The sequence below is a fragment of the Pseudorca crassidens genome, chromosome 7 (genome assembly GCF_039906515.1).
Source record: "Pseudorca crassidens isolate mPseCra1 chromosome 7, mPseCra1.hap1, whole genome shotgun sequence".
In the NCBI taxonomy this organism is placed as follows: Eukaryota; Metazoa; Chordata; class Mammalia; order Artiodactyla; family Delphinidae; genus Pseudorca; species Pseudorca crassidens.
Genome location: NC_090302.1, coordinates 93,110,744 through 93,132,880, shown reverse-complemented (window position 1 = coordinate 93,132,880; position 22,137 = coordinate 93,110,744). Strand labels below are relative to the sequence as shown.

The 22,137-nt window shown below is 43.2% G+C and overlaps 1 long non-coding RNA gene across 2 annotated transcripts; it reads right to left on the bottom strand.

Annotated features, from left to right (window-relative positions):
• Positions 1-2,856: 2,856 nt before the first annotated feature.
• LOC137227118 (uncharacterized) lies at positions 2,857-21,873 on the bottom strand. Of its 2 annotated transcripts, XR_010944707.1 has the most exons (3): positions 21,636-21,872; positions 20,632-20,750; positions 2,857-3,158 (listed from the first exon to the last, which is right to left on the bottom strand). It is a non-coding gene; the product is annotated as an uncharacterized lncRNA (long non-coding RNA). The 2 variants fall into 2 exon arrangements; XR_010944706.1 differs by lacking the exon at positions 20,632-20,750 and having other exon boundaries at positions 21,636-21,873.
• Positions 21,874-22,137: the final 264 nt, after the last annotated feature.

Genomic DNA, 22,137 nt, shown 5'->3' with positions numbered 1-22,137 from the left:
TGGGGTGTTCTTAACCTGGAGTTATGGGCCCCCTGCTGGTAGAGGATCTCTAAGAATCCCCAAAACTGTATCTCAATATTGTGTGTACGTGCTGTGTTCCCACTTATGAAACAAGCTCTTGAAATGATGAAATCTTATTATTCCTTTTTGGCTCTGACCACCAGGAAAACTAAGTCATTTTTTTGATAAGAAAACAAAGCATGAGGCTCTAACCATTCTCTTCCCTTATACAGGGTCCCCTTCTCGGGGCAAAGGAAAGTCATTTGTTGCCTACCAATCTCACCCCCAAGAGCCTGTGGGGCTCCAAGTGCCTCAAGAACTATGACAGCAATGGCTGAAGGGGCTGATGGTGGGGTCTCAGGGTTGGAAGGAAGACCCACTTTCCCTTTGATATTTACACTCTTGGCTCAAGGGCCTTGCTTGTGTTTTTCGGTTGATTGGTTTTGCACATTTTTCTTTCTTTTGTTTGTGGGGGGGGCATTTTTTTCAAAAGGAAGGAAATTTCTTGGCTCACTCCCCAGTCTGCCTGGACAGACGTGTCAAAAGATGTAGGAACATGTACGGGCATCCCCAGTGCAGATTCGTCCAGTCCTGAGCCTGCAAAATTCTCCGCACTTCTTCCTGCTTCACAGAATCACAGGAATAAAAGATGTCACCATTCCCCCTCCCCATAACCTCAAGTCCGTTCTCTAAGAGGTCTGCGTCTTTATTCCTGCTTTACCCCTAGGTTCTTCATGACATTTTTTTCTTAAATTCCATATATATGTGTTAGCATACGGTATTTGTCTTTTTCTTTCTGACTTACTTCACTCTGTATGACATGGGCATATACACACTAACAAACGCAGTAAGGTAGATAGCTAGTGGGAAGCAGCCGCATGGCACAGGGATATTGGCTCGGTGCTTTGTGACAGCCTGGAGGGGTGGGATGGGGAGGGTGGGAGGGAGGGAGACGCAACAGGGAAGACATATGGGAACATATGTTTATGTATGACTGATTCACTTTGTTATAAAGCAGAAACTAACACACCATTGTAAAGCAATTATACCCCAATAAAGATGTTAAAAAAAAAAAAAAAAAAAAAAGATGTCACCAATCTCGCCTTCTTTGGCTTTATCTCACTTACTTTCAAAATGTCACAGGCAGGGGATGTTTTGTGTCTCATTCATGTTCTATAAACCCTCACAGAAGCGTCCCCCATCACTTCTGCAGAGCTGAGTGCTCTTGGCCTGCAGAGCTGAATGACCAGCCAGATCAACACCATGGGAGTGGCCGAGGGAACACACAGCCCCCAGCGTCAGTTGACGGCTTCACTGTGATGCCTGAAGGGTCATTTTTATCATGACTTTCAATTTTTTGACTCCAGAATGCCTACACACCCAAGTATCCTTGTGTGTGTACCCGCTTCCTGAGAAATTATAGAGGCGTGTGGAGAGAGGCCCCACACACACCATGTTACCTGGGGCCACTGTCACTCTACACACCGATGCCCAGAGGGGTCACAAGGCTTCAAACACAGCATCTCATTTCCTCTCCAAACACTCAAGTGCTCCATCATGTCCAACATTAAACATGTTTCAAATGTGAGCTGGGCATGGGGGGACCCCAGGCCTCCTGACGGCCCAGCTCCTTGCTCTCCCAAAGTCAGATTTTTGGAGGGTTGAGGGGACAGCTTTACATTAAAAGCACACACTTTTGTTCATTTGCCGTGTTTACTAGCCGACACTAGCATTCCCTCCTCTATGGAACTGCTCACGCTTCCCCCTCAGGCTGGCAGCTGAGGCCTGGGAGGGACTATCCTGGGAAACACACTGAGCCGCTGACCTTTCCCACAGTGTCAGGGGCTCACTTGTATTTTTACCAACTCCTGCTCATGGCCCCAACCCCCTTGGGGTTAGAATTCCATCCTAAATTGACAAAATCATTTTGAAACATACCCCCAAATGCCAGGATGTCATCGCCATTTCCCACTTAGTTAAGTCACAGTTTCAATTTTTAAATTGCATTCCATGACTCTGTGCGTGAACGTCAGCCATGCTGTGGTGGAGAGCTGTCCTGCTTGCAGGGCATTCTGGCCCCAAGGTGCGTGAACGAGGCACAGAGGGTGGCCAGCATGAGGAGACAATTTCCTCCAGGAAACCTAACTTTTTATTTTATGTAAAAATACATAAATTTTATATGTAATATGTAATTTTGAAATTACATAAAGTATAACTGCATCATTTTATAGGTGAGTTTTGTGAAGATATACTAAGTAAAAAGGAAGAATCCAAAGTGAAGCTAAAATCCCACCAACACAGAACAGTCTTGGTCCACAGACACCCCTCCATGTGGTGATGCTGGTTCACACATGACAATGATATCATGGGCTCATCCTCTGCCTGTAATAAAGGAAGACATTTTGCTGTTAATACTAAGAAACATCCCAAGTTCAGAATCATGAAAGGATCCACAAAATCCTGTTGTAGGAACCCATGCGGCTGACATGGAGCCTTCCCTCGGCCCCTGCGGAGATCTCAGAGGGTTGGCAGTCAGAATTGCCCACAGGGCCCACAGGTTGAGTGGAGAATTTCTTTATTGGAACATTTCACATAGCTGGTGGTCAGCATGTCCTGACCTGTTGTCCATGGCAGGTTTTGTGCTGTGTGTCCTGACTGGGACAGTGTGGGTGGGATGGTGGGGGCACACACCTGCCAGGAGTAAAGTGGACAACACAGTGAATCCACAGTGTATGTGTATGTCTGTGTATGTGTATCTATATAGTATTCTGGGGCAACACCATCTAAGTCCACAACAAGAGACCCATTTTCTAGGCTTGTTACTGAACCAAACTTGGGTTTGCTATTGACACTTGGTTGTGGTTAAAGAAAGTATAACATTTATTGCAAGGCATCAAGCAAGGAGAACAGGTAGCTAATGCTCAAAAGACCCATAGTCTCAGATGGCTTTCAGGGAAGACTTTATAAAGACAGAGTGAGGGAGAGGGTCATGGGGAACAATAATCAGCTTGTGCACAATTTTCTGTTTGGTGGGTGGTGAGGTAACCAGGTGAGGTCACGGGGTAAGCATTGTCAATCTTCAGGTTCCAGCTGGTCCAGAGCAGTCTCCTCATGGTCATCACTCTCCATCTGATTGAGATCTTGTTTCTGTAAGACAACTGAGGAATGTGCATTAGACTTTACCTTTGAGAGAGAACTAGGAGTCCTTGGAGCTGATCTATTGTTTAAGTTATGGTTATTTCTGTGCCTGACTGCCTCATCTTTGTTTCTGCATTCCTTTGTTTCTCCAATCATCAACTGCTGAGGCTTGTTTCTTTCTCTACTCATCGATGGCTTAGGATGCCACAGTATATTCCCACAGTCTTTTTCCTAGTCATCAGTAAGCAGGGAACTCTGGGGATTCTGTCACTGGGAAGGCCTCTACATAGGTCTGCTTGGTTTCATGGTGACATCTCCTTGCTCACAGGCTGGCCACCTTCCTGCCAGCCCCCAGAGCAGGATCTGAGGCCTAGCAGCACCTGCCCCACAGCCCAGCAGGGAAGACAGATCCAAACATAACTTATTTCTTTTGTGTGATATTTTTGGGCATCTTTTCCACTAGTTTCTGCGGGCAGAAGTGGGGGCGGTTTGTGAAAATGTATCATCTCCCCATTCAAGGAAGTCTCTGTAATTTGGAGAGAGACTAGACTTGTTTTACCAGCTCTTGCTCACTTTTATTCATTATTGAAGATTTTAAAGAAAAGGTAATAAGATAACGTGGACCATTCAGAAGGATGTCAGTAGTAAAATAACAAAAGTAGAGCATGGCACATCTGTGTGTGACCACACACTCTGAGTATCTGCAGGGATTTTACATTTGGACAAAAGTTCTCTCATAGTCAGGAACTCAGGACAGGACATGGGGATGGAGATATCTAAGAACATAAATACCCGATGAATTTGGACAACAGTGAGTCAATTAATATAGAATTATACTGCTAAGCCACTGTATTTGTAGTCCTGTGATTAGATTTCCTCAACCTGTGGAATTCTCACAAGGTTTTTATTTTATTTGTTTTTAATGTAAAAGTAACAACTCCTCCATGTCTGTTGGACAAAAACCAAGAAAGCTGTTTTTGGGTCCTCTCTGAGGTTAGCTTCAACACATCATGGTCAGTCATTGTATTTGTTTCCTATAGCTGCAGAAATAAAGTATCACAAACCTAGTGGCTTAAACAATAGCAATTTATACTCTCACAGTTCTAGAGGCCAGAAGTCCAAGATCAAGGTGTCAACAGGGTTGTGTACCCTCTGAAGTCTCTAGGGGAGGATCCTTCCTTGCCTCTTCCAGCATCTTGTTGTTCCTTGGCTTGTAGCCACGTCCCTCAATATCTGTCACGGTCTTCACACGGCCACCTTCTCCTGGTCTCTCTGACTTCACGTGACTGCCTTCCCCCAGTGTGTCCTAATGTTTTCTTTTAAGAACACCACTCATATTGGATTAGAGCTCACCCTGTTCCAGTATGATCTCGTCTTAACTAATTACATTTGCAGTGACACTATTTCCAAATAAGGTCACATTCTCAGGTACCAGGAGTCTGGGGGGAGGAGCACACATTCAACCTAACCCATACATACACAGTGTATAGAGTTTAGTACCTTCACTAAACTAAACCCACAACAAAACGAACCAGAAAGATATTTTGTGAAAGTTGGTGGACTGTGATGACAAGTCACATGTAATAGCTATCAAAGCTGCCTTTAATTCTACCTTTGTATCATCTGATCAGAAATCTGGGTCTTCTCATCTTCTGAAATCAGTATAAATAAAAAATTCCCTACAGTGTGTACACAAGCACACTCTGACATAAAGGAACTTTCTGGAGTGATGGAGATGTTCCATATTTCGGTGGTGTTTGAGTTGTACAGGTGTATGCATTTGTCAAAACTCATTGGATGGTTTAGATAAGATTTGTGAAGGAGAAAAAGAGAGAACTGTAAAGTAGAAGTACGCATGATGAAGTGTTCTGGTGGAGTGAATGGATGTCTGTAACTTTCTTTGAAATGCTTCAAAAAATGAGGTGGATCACAGTAATTCCACTCCTAGGTACATACCCAAAAGAAGGGAAAGCAGGGACTTGAAAAGATATTTGTACACCCATATTCATAGCAGCATTATTTACAATAGCCGAGATATGGAAGCAACCCAAGTGTTCATCGACAGAGGGATGGATAACAAAATGTGGTATACACATGCAATAGAAAATTATTCAGCCTTAAAAAGGAAGAAACCATGTCACATGCTACAACATGGATGAACCTTGAGGACCTCATGCTGAGTGAAATCAGCCAGTCACAAAAAGACATGTATGTGTATGAAGGACTCATATGAGGGACTCATATGAGGGACCTAGAGTAGTGAAGTCATAGACACAGAAAGTAAGACAATGCTTAGTAGGGGGGAGAGGGAATGGGGACTTAGTGTTTAATAGGGAAAGAGTTTGAGTTTGGGAAGATGAAAAAGTTCTGGAGACGGACGTTGTGGTTGTTGTACAGCCATGTGAATGTACTTAATGCCACTAAACTGTACATTTAAAAATAGTTAACACGGTAAGTTTTATATTATGTGTATTTTGCCATAATTTAAAAATTCAAAAATCCAAATAAAGTATGGAGTTTAATTAATTAAAAATATGAGGTGGATCAATATGGAGATGGATGCCTAGATATGGAAAACAAAAACAAAAGAAGTTCAATATTTTTGTAGAATCCAGTGGTAGGTGTCTGGGTGCTCACTCTCAATGTTTCTGTATATTTGATGCTAAAATGGTGGGGAATCAGAACAGATGGAATGCTCTCAAGAGGGGGAAGTAAGCAGAAAGGAGCCAGAGCTCCCAGGATGCGGCCCTGACTTCTGGACTTGTGGTTGAAGTAATGTGGGCGTGATGATGAAGCTGGGACAAGGGCTGCTCCAGGTCCCCTGTGCCCCTGGGACTGAGGGGCATAGTCCTCACAAGAGCTAAGATGTCACCATATGGGAATTCACTTCCCAGTGTTTTCATGGATGCTGCTGCTCCATGCCAGTTGCAAACCCAGGTTCCCTGTCACCATGTCACTCTCCAGGAGAGATGATTAAAGCAGACAGTGGGGGCTCATTTGGCCATCATTTCCAAAGACACTATGGCAGTAATTTGATGAATGACCTACTTTCCTACACCTCACTGAATCCTGTCACTTCTTAGAAAGGGCCATAGCCTATCAGTACAATTGCCACCACCTCCCATCCTTTGACCATGACAGACATTAACAATGGAACCCAGAACTCCATCCTACCATGTCTCAGGGTCATTTCAACACAGAGCTGTCAGCAATCACTAAAGTTCAATGAAGACTGGCCTTCAAAGTAGAAACTGTGGCCATCCTGAGGTCTAGATACTGGGTTCTAGAAGAGACAGGAAGCCAGTAAAATGTGCCCCAAGTGAGAAAGGAGCCAAGCAAGTTTCCACCCGTGCTGAAGCACAGGGCCATCGCTGCTCTGGGTGGTGGGGTAAGAGAAACAGAAGGCAGCTTCTGAAGCAAAGGAGGGAGAAAATGAATGTTTACTTTGCAGGTACACCAAACATTTGGAGGAGCAAGGCCACATCTGGCAGCTTTTCAACAAAGAACTTGCCTTTGTCCCTAAGCTGTAGCAGAAATAAAGAAATGAGGTCCTAGAGAAAGTACGTCTGGGACAGAGGAGACGTCACCATAGGCAGTGAAGGGCTTTCACTCTCCATGACTCATCATGTTTGGCCTCAAGCTCGAGGAACCCCAGCAAGCATGGATCAGGTCAGCTACCACCCTGCAATAGAGGTTGCAGCAGAAGGCTCTGAAATCAGACGCTTCTGCTATGTGACCCTGCAGGAGTCACTTAACCTCTCTGAGCTTCAGTGTCCTGTCTGTGAAAAGAAGAGCATGTGTCACGTGGCTGTTATGAAGGTTATATTAGTGATGCTTGTAAAACGCTTATCAATTGCCTAGTAGACAGTGGTGCTCAATAATGATGGGTGGTTTGTTGCTTGGTTAATTGTAATAGCAGTAGCTTTGTATTAGTAACAAGAACACCCATTACTATAATCCTCCTTCCCTGTAATCCTCCTTTCCTGTGACCTAAGTGGTGAGTGAGGAATGGAACAGGCTGCCTTCCTGCAGCTCTTTGTGTGAAGCCACAGAGACTTCCCCCACTGCCGGCTTCAGCCCCATGCTGGGCCAGGGAAACCCTCTTCATTCCCAGAACCTGTCCCTCCACGGGGTGTTTGGTGGCAATGTCCCTTTTTGGAGAGGAGTGTGACCCAGGTGCCCCAAAGCTATCCAAGTTCCTCTAAAGAAGTCAGCATGGCTGGATAGAAGAATGAATTCTTGCCCAACCAGGTCACACACTTTTATATCACCCTCAGGAAAGTGTGTAAAGGCACATAAAACATGCTGCCACTTTCTACTAAAGCCCTGACTGCTGCCTGTCTTTGGAAGCCGGGGTCACCCTCCCTGGCTTGGCTCACACAGGCTGTGGGTCCTCACAGTGAAGACAGTGCCTCCACCTGTCCCCCATCCCCACCTGCCTCCATTCTCCACTTTCCCCCCATCCCCACCCGACCCCCTTCTATCCCCAGGAGGTGCCACTAAGGAAGGAACAGCACAGGAACCACACAGGAAAATTATTGTAGACACTTCACTCCCATTGACATTGAGCACAGACGTCTCAGAGAGTGGTTCCCAGTGCTGGAGACCCTCAGGGAGGCACTCAGTGAGACATCTGGCCTCCTTCTGGCTCCAGACACTGAATGCACCCAAGGAGGATCACCTGCACCCCCTGCTGGGGAGGGACCAAAAAAGGCACACCCAGGACCTGGAGACCAGGACTGGCTGCCCTCACCTGTGAGCTGGGAGACCCTGGTTCCTCCCAAGAAGCTTCAGTGAGAGGCTTGTCTGTCTGGGACATGCAGAAGACATGACAAGTAGTGTCTGAGGGAGAAATCAACTTGCAGTTTCTTTTAGTAACAGAAGAGGCTGTTCTCTGCCTGGGTTTTAAATCCATTCTTTTGTGCTTCAGGGGTCAGAGCATGGATTTTTTAAATTCAAAATTAGAATTAGTTTGATGCCATCACACAAACCAAGTTTTATTCTCCCCCATCTCTCCCTCCAGCAATGGATTGGGAGCTGACACCTGCCTGGTGGCCAGACTCAGTCACTGGGCAGGAAGGACCTGCTCAGGAGAACCTCCACACACTCCACCCTCCTGTGCAGCTCTGTGATCTCCTTGTCTAGCTCTGGGCTCCTCTCTCCACCGCAGCTCCATGGAGGGTGTGCACAGCCCTAACCCAGAGGCACCCCTATCCCCTGGCCCCTCCATGTACAGGGTCACCGTGGGCTGTTGGCAGCAATGCTGCACCCATCCCTGACCAGGCTGCCAGCAAAACTGAGAACAAAAACATGAGCTGCGGGCTTCCCTGGTGGCGCAGTGGTTGAGAGTCCACCTGCCAATGCAGGGGACACGGGTTCGTGCCCCGGTCCGGGAGGATCCCACATGCCGTGGAGTGGCTAGGCCCGTGAGCCATGGCCGCTGAGCCTGCGCGTCCGGAGCCTGTGCTCCGCAACGGGAGAGGCCACAACAGTGAGAGGTCCACGTACTGCCAAAAAGAAAAAAGAACCATGAGCTGCTGCAATTCTTCAGATCTGTTGAGAAATGGACTAGCCGTTCGAATTTAAAAGGAGAGAAAGGATGATCACAGAGAAGGGGGATCTCTTAACAAAAATAACAGAAAAAAAAACCTGCCGAGAAAATGGCAAAATACTGTTTTTTATAAAGGCAAAGATGTGCTAGATGTCATGATAAGCACAAGTCATCTAGCAGAGATCTTCAACATGTAAAGACTAACCATTCTGAAGCATCAAGCTCTGGCTCAGTATTGAAGCAATCAGGTGATCGGTTGTATAAAGGTGGTGGAACTAAGAACATCTATGAATCTATAACTTTAGAGTTGAGGCTTATGTAGAACAGCCTCCATATAACACTGAACGATGAGGTTCTTATGTCACCTTGTATTAGTATTATTTTTTTACCTAAAAATTCTGAGGAAAAATTATCTTCAACTTGGAATTATAAATTCAGCAAAATATCGGTCATAAGTAAAAATAGACTAAAGACATTTTCGTTCATATAACGATTCACAAAATTGACTTTTCTTGCACCTTCCTTAAGGAGCTACTGGAGATAATCTCTGGCAAAATTAGGAAGACAAGGGAGCAAAGAAACAGTAGGTCCAACCCAGGAGAGTAAGGGGACGCTCCAGTATGAAAAACGTGCCACGGTCCTAGAGAGCAAATAGTCCAGATTTAGTGAGCTATAGAAGTATTTGGAAGGTAAAACTAGTGGGGGAAAAGGAGAACAAATGATAAAAATTAAACCTTTGGGGACAATATAAAAATATGTGAAGAGAAAATTATACAAGTGGAAAAAAAGAAGCAATTACAAACTTCAAGAGAAACAAAAACTCCATAAAATAGGAAATGTTCACCTGGGGCCTCAATGAACAATATTTACACAGCTATACTAGTAATGTAAATATTGATTATTGACCCAACTGTACTGGAAGAAGTCAAAGAAGACATGGAAGAAAATCTGATTATAGAAAGCCCATCGAAAATGCCTAAAATTGATCAAATCAAGAAATAGCAGTACAAGCATATTATCTAGAAGCATGGAAGTGAGGATCAGAAGAAACAGCTAAACAGAAGTTTAAAAGTGACTGACCTCTGAAGAGTAGGGCTAGGGCACAGAGAAGGTGGTCAAGGGGTCCATTATTTTCATTTTGAGACTTTCAGTTCTCTTTAATAATTTCAATCACAAGTATGTTTTACTTTAATAAATATCTATTAATTTCAATAAATAAATATTCTTAATGATGACCAAGCTAAAACCTGCCCATGAAAGGGCAGAAAGGAGAAGGGCAGCAATTATAGGTAAAGGCATATAGTATATTTACAGAGGGCAGGGCCTCCAGAGGGCGGGTGAAGGCAAACCCTTGGAGACAGGCACAAAACCCAGGTGGGAGGGGAAGGTGGGCGCTGATGCAGACACCTGGAAAAGTTTGATGTCAATCATGATTTTGATTCAAAATGAAATGTCTTGACTTTAGTTACTTTTTTACTTTTCTAATAAATGCGGGGAAATATTTTCTCCTAGTATTTCTGGACACCTGATAGAGAGGTGAATTTGTCTGTAACGTGCTGTTGCTGCTGCTGCTTCCACCTCATTTATGCACAAGACTGGGACGTGTTCAGAGAAACTATGCAACAAAAACCCAAGAAGTGAAACTCCCAGCCATGAGAGTGAACATGGTTCCTGGAGAAAACTGTGCATATAACCATAAGGTATTTGCTTGGATTCAAAACGATGTTAATATAACTTCTCAGGAAAAAAATCATCTAGCATAATTGCACAGAACTGACCAGTTTTCTAAGACAATGACAGAATTTCAACTCCATCTAGGTTTTAAGTGGTGTGTTTGGCTCCAAAAACTTAAGGAACTAGTTTCTCAATGGAAATCTTTGTTGATGTGTTGGGTTGTGTCTTTATTTGCAACATGCACACATTTGAGAAAGGACAGAGCTGTGTAACATACACATAATAAAATGAACAGGGAATTGCTTTCTCATTATTTTATTAACAATTTGGTGCTTAATGCCATATAAGCAGTGATGTTCGCATCTCACTCATGGGAGACGGCTTGCAAACGTGGCTGATAATTTGTCTCCCTATGTTCACACCCTCAGGCAGCCTTCTTCCACATTGGCTTTGCACAGAGCCACCAGTGGAAAGACAGCAAATGTTATGCAAGCAGAGACTTGAACCAAGCTGCATCCGCTTGGCATTCCCAAATTTCCATGGGAATGAGCCCAAGTGAGCCTGCTGGGGGATTAATGTCCACAAGGAGCAGAACCAAGGTGCCTGGATGCCCGCCTGCCCTCTGACCACAGATGCATGGAAAAGTCCAGAAGACACCGCTAGGTTGGCCTAACAGGCTCTTAGACTTGTAAGCAGAAGAAAATGGGTTGTTGTTTTATGCCTCTAAATTTTGGGATGCTTGTCATGCAGAAAAAGCTAACAGTGCAATTCCCTCACTTAAACTGCTCTTTTAATGAGCAATTTAATCTTCCCCTTCCCCAAAAAATGTCTCTTTCTTTTTAGAAATATGTGGCTACAGAGTAGCAAAGAGCAAAACTCTCTGCAACTCAAATATTCTTCCAGAATCTAGGTGTGGGATGACAGAAGCAGTGAGTGAGAACTGAGAGGGAACTCTGAGAAGAAGGGATTAACAGGAAAAGAAATCAGGGCCTCCTGTAAAGACATATGCCAAACGCCACAGGCTCACGTTCACTGACATCAGCCACAGCTCTTATCATCTTGCCCGTGACAAGATGGCATCACCTCTAAAAATAGAACCTTCCCAACTGTAGAGAAAATCTTATATGTCACCAGGTGCTCTCTGGAATAAAGTCCATTCAAAATACGCTTTTATTGATCTGGAAACAAGGCATTTGCAAATAAATGGATTAATAGGAGAGTTACCTCATTTAAAATCACCCGCACTCAATATCAAGTAAAAAAAAAAAAAGAGTGGTACTATTTGCTTTGATTATCCTTAACCGCACCTGCCCCCCATTTTGGAGCTCATTGATTAGGAACTGAAGACAAGCCCCATCCTGCACAGGCCTCCTCACTTCCGTGCTGTTCCAGTTGATCTGCCCTTCCCTGCAGGGCCTGAAGACAGAAGGTCCTCCAGAAGGGATGGGCAATGGCGGGCCTGGAAGACTAAACTGTCAGATGGTGGAAATCAGTGCATTTAAAGCCCATTGTTGAGAGAGAGGGGGAAGATGGCGGAAGAGTAAGACACGGAGATCACCTTCCTCCCCACAGATACACCAGAAATACATCTACACGTGGAACAACTACAGAACACCTACTGAACGCTGGCAGAAGACCTCAGACCTCCCAAAAGGCAAGAAACTCCCCACGCACCTGGGTAGGGGAAAAGAAAAAAGAATAAACAGAGACAAAAGAATAGGGATGGGACCTGCACCAGGGGGAGGGAGCTGTGAAGGAGGAAAGGTTTCCACACATTAGAAAGCCCCTTCGCGGGCAGAGACTGTGGGTGGAGGAGCGGGAAAGCTTCGGCGCCACGGAGGAAAGCACAACAACAGGGGTGCGAAGGGCAAAGCAGAGAGATTCCCGCACAGAAGATCGGTGCCGACCAGCACTCACCAGCCCGAGAGGCTTGTCTGCTCACCCGCCAGGACAGGTGGGGGCTGGGAGCTGAGGCTTGGGCTTAGGTCGGAGCGAAGGGAGAGGACTGGGGTTGGCGGCGTGAACACAGCCTGCAGGGGGTTAGTGCACCACGGCTAGCCGGAAGGGCGTCCGGAGAAAAGTCTGGACCTGCCGAAGAGGCAAGAGACTTTTTCTTCCCTCTTTGTTTCCTGGTGCGCGAGGAGAGGGGATTAAGAGCGCTGCTTATTGAGTTACAGAGACGGGCGCGAGCCGAGGCTATCAGCGCGGACCCCAGAGATGGGCATGAGACGCTAAGGCTGCTGCTGCCGCCACCAAGAAATCTGTGTGCGAGCACAGTTCACTATCCACACCTCCCTTCCAGGGAGCCTGTGCAGCCCGCCACTGCCAGGGTCCCGGGATCCAGGGACAACTTCTCCGGGAGAACGCACGGCGCGCCTCAGGCTAGTGCAACGTCACACTGGCCTCTGCTGCCACAGGCTGGCCCCACATCCGCACCCCTACCTCCCCACGGCCTGAGTGAGCCAGAGGCCCCAAGTCAGCTGCTCCTTTAACCCCGTCCTGTCTGAGCGAAGAACAGACGCCCTCCAGCGACCTACATGCAGAGGCGGGGCCAATCCAAAGCTGAGCCCTGGGAGCTGTGCAACAAAGAAGAGAAAGGGAAATCTCTCCCAGCAGCCTCAGGAGCAGCAGATTAAAGCTCCACAATCAACTTGATGTACCCTGCAACTGTGGAATACATGAATAGACAACGAATCAACCCAAATTGAGGAGGTGGACTTTGAGAGCAAGATTTATGATTTTTTCCCCTTTTCCTCTTTTTGTGAGTGTGTATGTGTATGCTTCTGTGTGAGATTTTGTCTGTATAGCTTTGCTTTCACCATTTCTCCTAGGGTTCTATCTGTCCATTTTTGCTGTTTTTTTTTCTTTCTTTTAACACATTTTTTTTCTTAATAATTATTTTTTATTTTAATAACGTTATTTTATTTTATCTTACTTTATTTTATTTTATCCTCTTTCTTTCTTTCTTCCTTTCTTTCTACTTTTTCTCCCTTTTAATTCTGAGCCATGTGGATGAAAGGCTCTTGGTGCTGCAGCCAGGAGTCAGTGCTGTGCCACTGACGTGGGAGAGCCAACTTCAGGACAATGGTCCACAAGACACCTCCCAGCTTCACATAATATCAAACAGTGAAAATCTCCCAGAGATTTCCATCTCAACACCAGCACCCAGCTTCACTCAATGACCAGCAAGCGACAGTGCTGGACACCCTATGCCAAACAACTAGCAAGACAGGAACACAACCACACCCATTAGCAGAGAGGCTGTCTAAAATCATAATAAGTCCACAGACACCCCGAAACATCACCAGACATGGACCTGCCCACCAAAAAGACAAGATCCAGCCTCATCCACCAGAACACAGGCACTAGTCCCCTCAACCAGGAAGCCTACACAATCCACTGAACCAACTTTAGCCACTGGGGACTGACACCAAAAAAACAGGAACTACGAACCTGCAGCCTGCAAAAAGGAGACTCCAAACACAGTAAGATAAGCAAAATGAGAAGACAGAAAAACACACAGCAGGTGAAGGAGCAAGATAAAAACCCACCAGACCTAACAAAAGAGGAAATAGGCAGTCCACCTGAAAAAGAATTCAGAATAATGATAGTAAAGTTGATCCAAAATCTTGGAAATAGAATACAGAAAATGCAAGAAACATTTAACAAGGACCTAGAAGAACTAAAGATGAAACAAGCAACAATGAACAACACAATAAATGAAATTAAAAATACTCTAGATGGGGTCAATAGCAGAATAACTGAGGCAGGAGAATGGATAAGTGACCTGGAAGATAAAATAGTGGAAATAACTACTGCAGAGCAGAGTAAAGAAAAAAGAATGAACAGAACTGAGGACAGTCTCAGAGACCTCTGGGACAACATTAAACGCACCAACATTCGAATTATAGGGGTTCCAGAAGAAGAAGAGAAAAAGAAAGAGACTGAGAAAATATTTAAAGAGATTATAGTTGAAAACTTCCCTAATATGGGAAAGGAAATAGTTAATCAAGGCCAGGAAGCACAGAGAGTCCCATACAGGATAAATCCAAGGAGAAATACGCCAAGACACATATTAATCAAACTGTCAAAAATTAAATACAAAGAAAGCATATTAAAAGCAGCAAGGGAAAAACAATAAATAACACACAAGGGAATCCCCATAAGGTTAACAGCTGATCTTTCAGCAGAAATTCTGCAAGCCAGAAGGGACTGGCAGGGCATATTTAAAGTGATGAAGGAGGAAAACCTACAGCCAAGATTACTCTACCCAGCAAGGATCTCATTCAGATATGATGGAGAAATTAAGACCTTTACAGACAAGCAAAAGCTGATAGAGTTCAGCACCACCAAACCAGCTTTACAACAAATGGTAAAGGAACTTCTCTAGGCAAGAAACACAAGAAAAGGAAAAGACCTACAATAACTAACCCAAAACAATTAAGAAAACGGGAATAGGAACATACATATTGATAATTACCTTAAATGTAAATGGCTTAAATGCTCCCACCAAAAGACACAGACTGGCTGAATGGATACAAAAACAAGACCCATATATATGCTGTCTACAAGAGACCCACTTCAGACCTAGAGACACATACAGACTGAAAGTAAGGGGATGGAAAAAGATATTCCATGCAAATGGAAACCAAAAGAAAGCTGGAGTAGCAATTCTCATATCAGACAAAATAGACTTTAAAATAAAGATTATTACAAGAGACAAAGAAGGACACTCCATAATGATCAAGGGATCGATCCAAGAGGAAGATATAACAATTGTAAATATTTATGCACCCAACATAGGAGCATCTCAATACATAAGGCAAATACTAACAGCCATAAAAGGAGAAATCGACAGTAACATATTCATAGTAGGGGGCTTTAACGCCCCACTTTCACCAATGGACAGATCATCCAAAATGAAAATAAATAAGGAAACACAAGCTTTAAATGATACATTAAACAGGATGGACTTAATTGATATTTATAGGACATTCCATCCAAAAACAACAGAATACACATTTTTCTCAAGTGCTCATGGAACATTCTCCAGGATAGATCATATCTTGGGTCATAAATCAAGCCTTGGTAAATTTAAGAAAATTGAAATGGTATCAACTATCTTCTCCGACCACAATGCTATGAGAATAGATATCAATTACAGGACAAGATCTGTAAAAAATACAAACACATGGAGGCTAAACAATACACTACTTAATAACGAAGTGATCACTGAAGAAATCAAAGAGGAAATCAAAAAGTACCGAGAAACAAATGACAATGGAAACACGACGACTCAAAACCTATGGGATGCAGCAAAAGCAGTTCTAAGAGGGAAGTTTATAGCAATACAATCCTACCTTAAGAAACAGGAAACATCTCGAATAAACAACCTAACCTTCCACCTAAAGCAATTAGAGAGAGAAGGACAAAAGCCCCAAAGTTAGCAGAAGGAAAGAAATCATAAAAATCAGATCAGAAATAAATGAAAAAGAAATGAAGGAAATGATAGCAAAGATCAATAAAACTAAAAGCTTGTTCTTTGAGAAGATAAACAAAATTGATAAACCATTAGCCAGACTCATCAAGAAAAAAAGGGAGAAGACTCAAATCAATAGAATTAGAAATGAAAAAGGAGAATTAACAACTGACACTGCAGAAATACAAAAGATCATGAGAGATTACTACAAGCAACTCTATGCCAATAAAATGGACAACCTGGAAGAAACGGACAAATTCTCAGAAATGCAAAACCTGCAAAGACTGAATCAGGAAGAAATAGAAAACATGTGCAGAACAATCACAAGCACTGAAATTGAAACTGTCATTAAAAATCTTCCGACAAACAAAAGCCCAGGACCACTTGGCTTCAGAGGAGAATTCTATCAAACATTTAGAGAAGAGCTAAGGCCTATCCTTTGCAAACTCTTCCAAAATATAGCAGAGGGAGGAACACTCCCAAACTCATTCTACGAGGCCACCATCACTCTGACACCAAAACCAGACAAGGATGTCACAAAGAAAGAAAACTCCAGGCCAATATCACTGATGAACATGGATGCAAAAATCCTCAACAAAATGCTAACAAACAGAATCCAACAGCACATTAAAAGGATAATACACCATGATCAAGTGAGGTTTATTCCAGGAATGCAAGGGTTCTTCAATATACGCAAATCAGTCAACGTGATACACCATATTAACAAATTGAAGGAGAAAAACCATATGATCATCTCAATAGATACAGAGAAAGCTTTCGACAAAATTCAACACCTATTTATGATAAAAACCCTACAGAAAGTAGGCATAAAGGGAACTTTCCTCAACATAAAAATGGCCATATATGACAGACCCACAGCCAACATCGTCCTCAATGGTGAAAGGACGATGTTTCAATGGTGAAAGCATTTCCACTAAGATCAGGAACAAGACAAGGTTGCCCACTCTCACCACTCTTATTCAATATAGTTTTGGAAGTTTTAGCCAGAGCAATCAGAGAAGAAAAGGAAATAAAAGGAATCCAAACTGGAAAAGAAGAAGTAAAGCTGTCACTGTTTGCAGATTACATGATACTATACATAGAGAATCCTGAAGCTGCTACCAGAAAACTACTAGAGCTAATCAATGAATTTGGTAAAGTAGCAGGATAGAAAATTAATGCACAGAAATCTCTGGCATTCCTATACACTAATGATGAAAATTCTGAAAGTGAAATCAAGAAAACACTCCCATTTACCATTGCAACAAAAAGAATAAAATATCTAGGAATAAACCTACCTAAGGAGACAAAGGACCTGTATGCAGAAAATTATAAGACACTGATGAAAGAAATTAAAGATGATACAAGTAGATGGAGAGATATACCATGTTCTTGGATTGGAAGAATCAACGTTGTGAAAATGACCCAAAGCAATCTACAGATTCAATGCAATCCCTATCAAACTACCACTGGCATTTTTCACAGAACTAGAACAAAAATTTTCACAATTTGTATGGAAACACAAAAGACCCCGAATACCCAAAGCAATCTTGAGAAAGAAAAACAGAGCTGGAGGGATCAGGCTCCCTGACTTCAGACTATACTACAAAGCTACAGTAATCAAGACAATATGCTACTGGCACAAAAACAGAAATATAGATCAATGGAACAAGATAGAAAGCCCAGAGATAAACCCACGCACATATGGACACCTTATCTTTGATAAAGGTGGCAGGAATGTACAGTGGAGAAAGGACAGCCTCTTCAATAAGTGGTGCTGGGAAAACTGGACAGGTACATGTAAAGTATGAAATTAGATCACTCCCTAACACCATACACAAAAATAAGCTCAAAATGGATTAAAAACCTAAATGTAAGGCCAGAAACTATCAAACTCTTAGAGGAAAACATAGGCAGAACACTCTATGACATAAATCACAGCAAGATCCTTTTTGACTCACCTCTTAGAGAAATGGAAATAAAAACAAAAATAAACAAATGGGACCTAATGAAACTTCAAAGCTTTTGCACAGCAAAGGAAACCATAAAGAAGACCAAAAGACAACCCTCAGAATAGGAGAAAATAGTTGCAAATGAAGCAACTGACAAAGGATTAATTTCCAAAATTTACAAGCAGCCCATGCAGCTCAATAACAAAAAAACAAACAACCCAATCCAAAAAAGGGCAGAAGACCTAAATAGACATTTCTCCAAAGAAGATATACAGACTGCCAACAAACACATGAACGAATGCTCAACATCATTAATCATTAGAGAAATGCAAATCAAAACTACAATGAGATATCATCTCACACCAGTCAGAATGGACATCATCAAAAAATCTAGAAACAATAAATGCTGGAGAGGGTGTGGAGAAAAGGGAACACTCTTGCACTGCTGGTGGGAATGTGAATTGGTACAGCCACTATGGAGAACAGTATGGAGGTTCCTTCAAAAACTACAAATAGAACTACCATATGACCCAGCAATCCCACTACTGGGCATATACCCTGAGAAAACCAAAATTCAAAAAGAGTCATGTACCAAAATGTTCATTGCAGCTCTATGTACAATAGCCCAGAGATGGAAACAACCTAAGTGCCCATCATCGGATGAATGGATAAAGAAGATGTGGCACATATATACAATGGAATATTAATCAGCCATAAAAAGAAATGAAATTGAGCTATTTGTAATGAGGTGGATAGACCTAGAGTCTGTCATACAGAGTGAAGTAAGTCAGAAAGAGAAAGACAAATACCATATGCTAACACATTATATATGGAATTTAAGGAGAAAAAATGTCATGAAGAACCTATGGGTAAGACAGGAATAAAGACACAGACCTACTAGAGCATGGACTTGAGGATATGGGGAGTGGGAAGGGTGAGCTGTGACAGGGCAAGAGAGAGGCATGGACATATATACACTAACAAACATAAGGTAGATAGCTAGTGGGAAGCAGCCGCATGGCACAGGGATATCGGCTCGGTGCTTTGTGACTGCCTGGAGGGGTGGGATAGGGAGGGAGGGAGGGAGGGAGACACAAGAGGGAAGAGATATGGGAACATATGTATATGTGTAACTGATTCACTTTGTTATAAAGCAGAAACTAACACACCATTGTAAAGCAATTATACCCCAATAAAGATGTTAAAAAAAAAAAAAGACATTATGGTACTGGCACAAAAACAGAAAGATAGATCAATGGAACAGGATAGAAAGCCCAGAGATAAACCCACGCACATATGTTCACCTTATCTGTGATAAAGGAGGCAGGAATGTACAGTTGGGAAAGAACAGCCTCTTCAATAAGTGGTGCTGGGAAAACTGGACAGGTACATGTAAAAGTATAAGATTAGAACACTCCCTAACACCATACACAAAAATAAGCTCAAAATGCATTAAAGATCTAAATGTAAGGCCAGAAACTATCAAACTCTTAGAGGAAAACATAGGCAGAACACTCTATGACATAAACCACAGCAAGATCCTTTTTGACTCACCTCCTAGAGAAATGGAAATAAAAAAAAATAAACAAATGGGACCTAATGAAACTTCAAAGCTTTTGCACAGCAAAGGAAACCATAAAGAAGACCAAAAGACAACCCTCAGAATGGGGGAAAATATTTGCAAATGAAGCAACTGACAAAGGATTAATCTCCAAAATTTATAAGCAGCTCATGCAGCTCAATAACAAAAGAAACAAACAACCCAATACAAAAATGAGCAGAAGACCTAAACAGACATTTCTCCAAAGAAGATATACAGATTGCCAACAAACACATGAAAGAATGCTCAACATCATTAATCATTAGAGAAATGCAAATCTAAACTACAATGAGATATCATCTCACACCAGTCAGAATGGCCATCATCAAAAAATCTAGAAACAATAAATGCTGGAGAGAGTGTGGAGAAAATGGAACACTCTTGCACTGCTGGTGGGAATGTGAATTGGTACAGCCACTATGGAGAACAGTATGGAGGTTCCTTCAAAAACTACAAATAGAACTACCATATGACCCAGCAATCCCACTATGGGGCATATACCCTGAGAAAACCATAATTCAAAAAGAATCATGTACCAAAATGTTCATTGCAGCTCTATTTACAATAGCCAGGAGATGGAAACAACATAAGTGCCCATCATCGGATGAATAGATAAAGAAGATGTGGCACATATATACAATGGACTATTACTCAGCCATAAAAAGAAACGAAATCGAGTTATTTTAGTGAGGTGGATGGACCTAGAGTCTATCATACAGAGTGAAGTAAGTCAGAAAGAGAAAGACAAATACCATATGCTAACACATATATATGGAATTTAAGAAGAAAAAAAATGTCATGAAGAACCTAGGGGTAAGACGGGAATAAAGACACAGACCTACTAGAGAATGGACTTGAGGATATGGGGAGGGTGAAGGGTGAGCTGTGACAAAGTGAGAGAGTGGCATGCACATATATACACTATCAAACATAAAATAAATAGCTAGTGGGAAGCAGCCGCATAGCACAGGGAGATCAGCTTGGTGCTTTGTGACCACCTGGATGGGTGGGAAAGGGAGGGTGGGAGGGAGGGAGATGCAAGAGGGAGGAGATATGGGAACATATGTATATGTATAACTGATTCACTTTGTTATAAAGTAGAAACTAACACACCATTGTAAAGCAATTATACTCCAATAAAGATGTTAAAAAAAAAAAAAAAAAAGGCCAGTGTTGAGACTCGTACTAATTACAAAGGGGAAGATCACCTCCCTGAGGAGAAACCTGGCAGACCCACCTGAACAGGTGATCCAAGTCGGCACCACCAGTGATGGGACACTGACATCATGGGGCTCATAATACGATGCACTGAAGGGGATACTGTCGCATATTGTATTCTCGCCAGAAAGGCATGACCTAAATTGAATTGTGAGAAAATATCAGGCAAGCCCAAGTTGAGCGACATGTGACAAACTCTGGCCGTTACTCTTCAAAAGTCTGAAGGTCGTGAAAGACAATGAAAGGCAGAGGAATATTCCGGACTAAAAAAGATCAAGGACACTTGACAACTAAATGTAACATGTGAGACTGGGCTGGGTCCTGGCCCAGAAAAAGACACCAGCACAGCCATGGATGAAATTTGAATGAGGTTGATGGACTTGTTCACAGTGCTGCCTCGAGGCAAAGTCCCTGGTTTGACCATCATCACATAACTATGCAAGATGCTAACACTAGGGGAACAGATGGGAAGTCTCTGTGCTATTTTTGCAACTTTAAGTGTCCAAAGTCATTTCAAAATAAAAAGTTTTTAAATTTTTAAAATAAAATCTCTTCAAAATTTAACAAGAAGAAAAAAGAAGAGAGGAGAAGAGGAGGTGGGGAGTAAGAGGGGGAGGAGGGGAGCCATGTTTAGCTGCATTTTATCTACTGAAGAAAAGCGAAGAAAGGCCAGCTGACACCCCAAGGCATCGGAGTGCTGGGCTATGGAAAGGCAGCATCAGTGGGGTGGTAATAGGAAGGGACAGAGACCACCTGTGTGTATCCCCCAGCTTTGCCTTCTGACAGGGACAAATGTGTCACATTTGCCAATATGCCCAAACCTTGATGTTCTAAAAGCACCCCCCACACACACACATACACAGCAAGAAATTCAGTCTTTCGTCCCCACCATGAAATGACTGTCGGGATGACATGGACTTGGATTGCCCACCCACCACCTGCAGGGCCTGGCTCTGTGTAGGCGGGCCCTCTGCCCCGTCTACCACTGTCCTCTGCTGTCCCGACAAGCTGGATGCAACTCACCTCTCTGGAGCTCCTTGAGGAGGTCCCCTTAAAGCCCTGGACTCTAGGCTCCCTCCATGCATTCCAGGTTCTGAGGCTGACCCTCTGGGCTGGCTCCTGGCACTGAAGAAGTCAGGAGATGCACTCTGTGTGTGCCACTCTGACGGTGGAGATGGCTGCCAGCGCAGGGACCGCGAGGGGGCAGTGTGGACACGTCACAGGCCAGCCCTGCAGCATCCTTGGGTCTGCCTCCAGACTTCCACACCTGGAAGCCAGGAGAAAGGAACCGCACTGATGTGCTGGCCAGTGGTGGGACTGCAGGTTATTTCTATTCTCTTTCTGTCCTTATATATATATATATATATATATATATATATATATACAAATTTATTTATTTACTTTTGGCTGCTTTGGTTCTTTGTTGCTGTGCGCGGCTTTCTCTAGTTGCGGCGGGCAGGGGCTACTCTTCATTGCGGTGCCTGGGCTTCTCATTGTTGCATGCGGGCTTCAGTAGTTGTGGCAT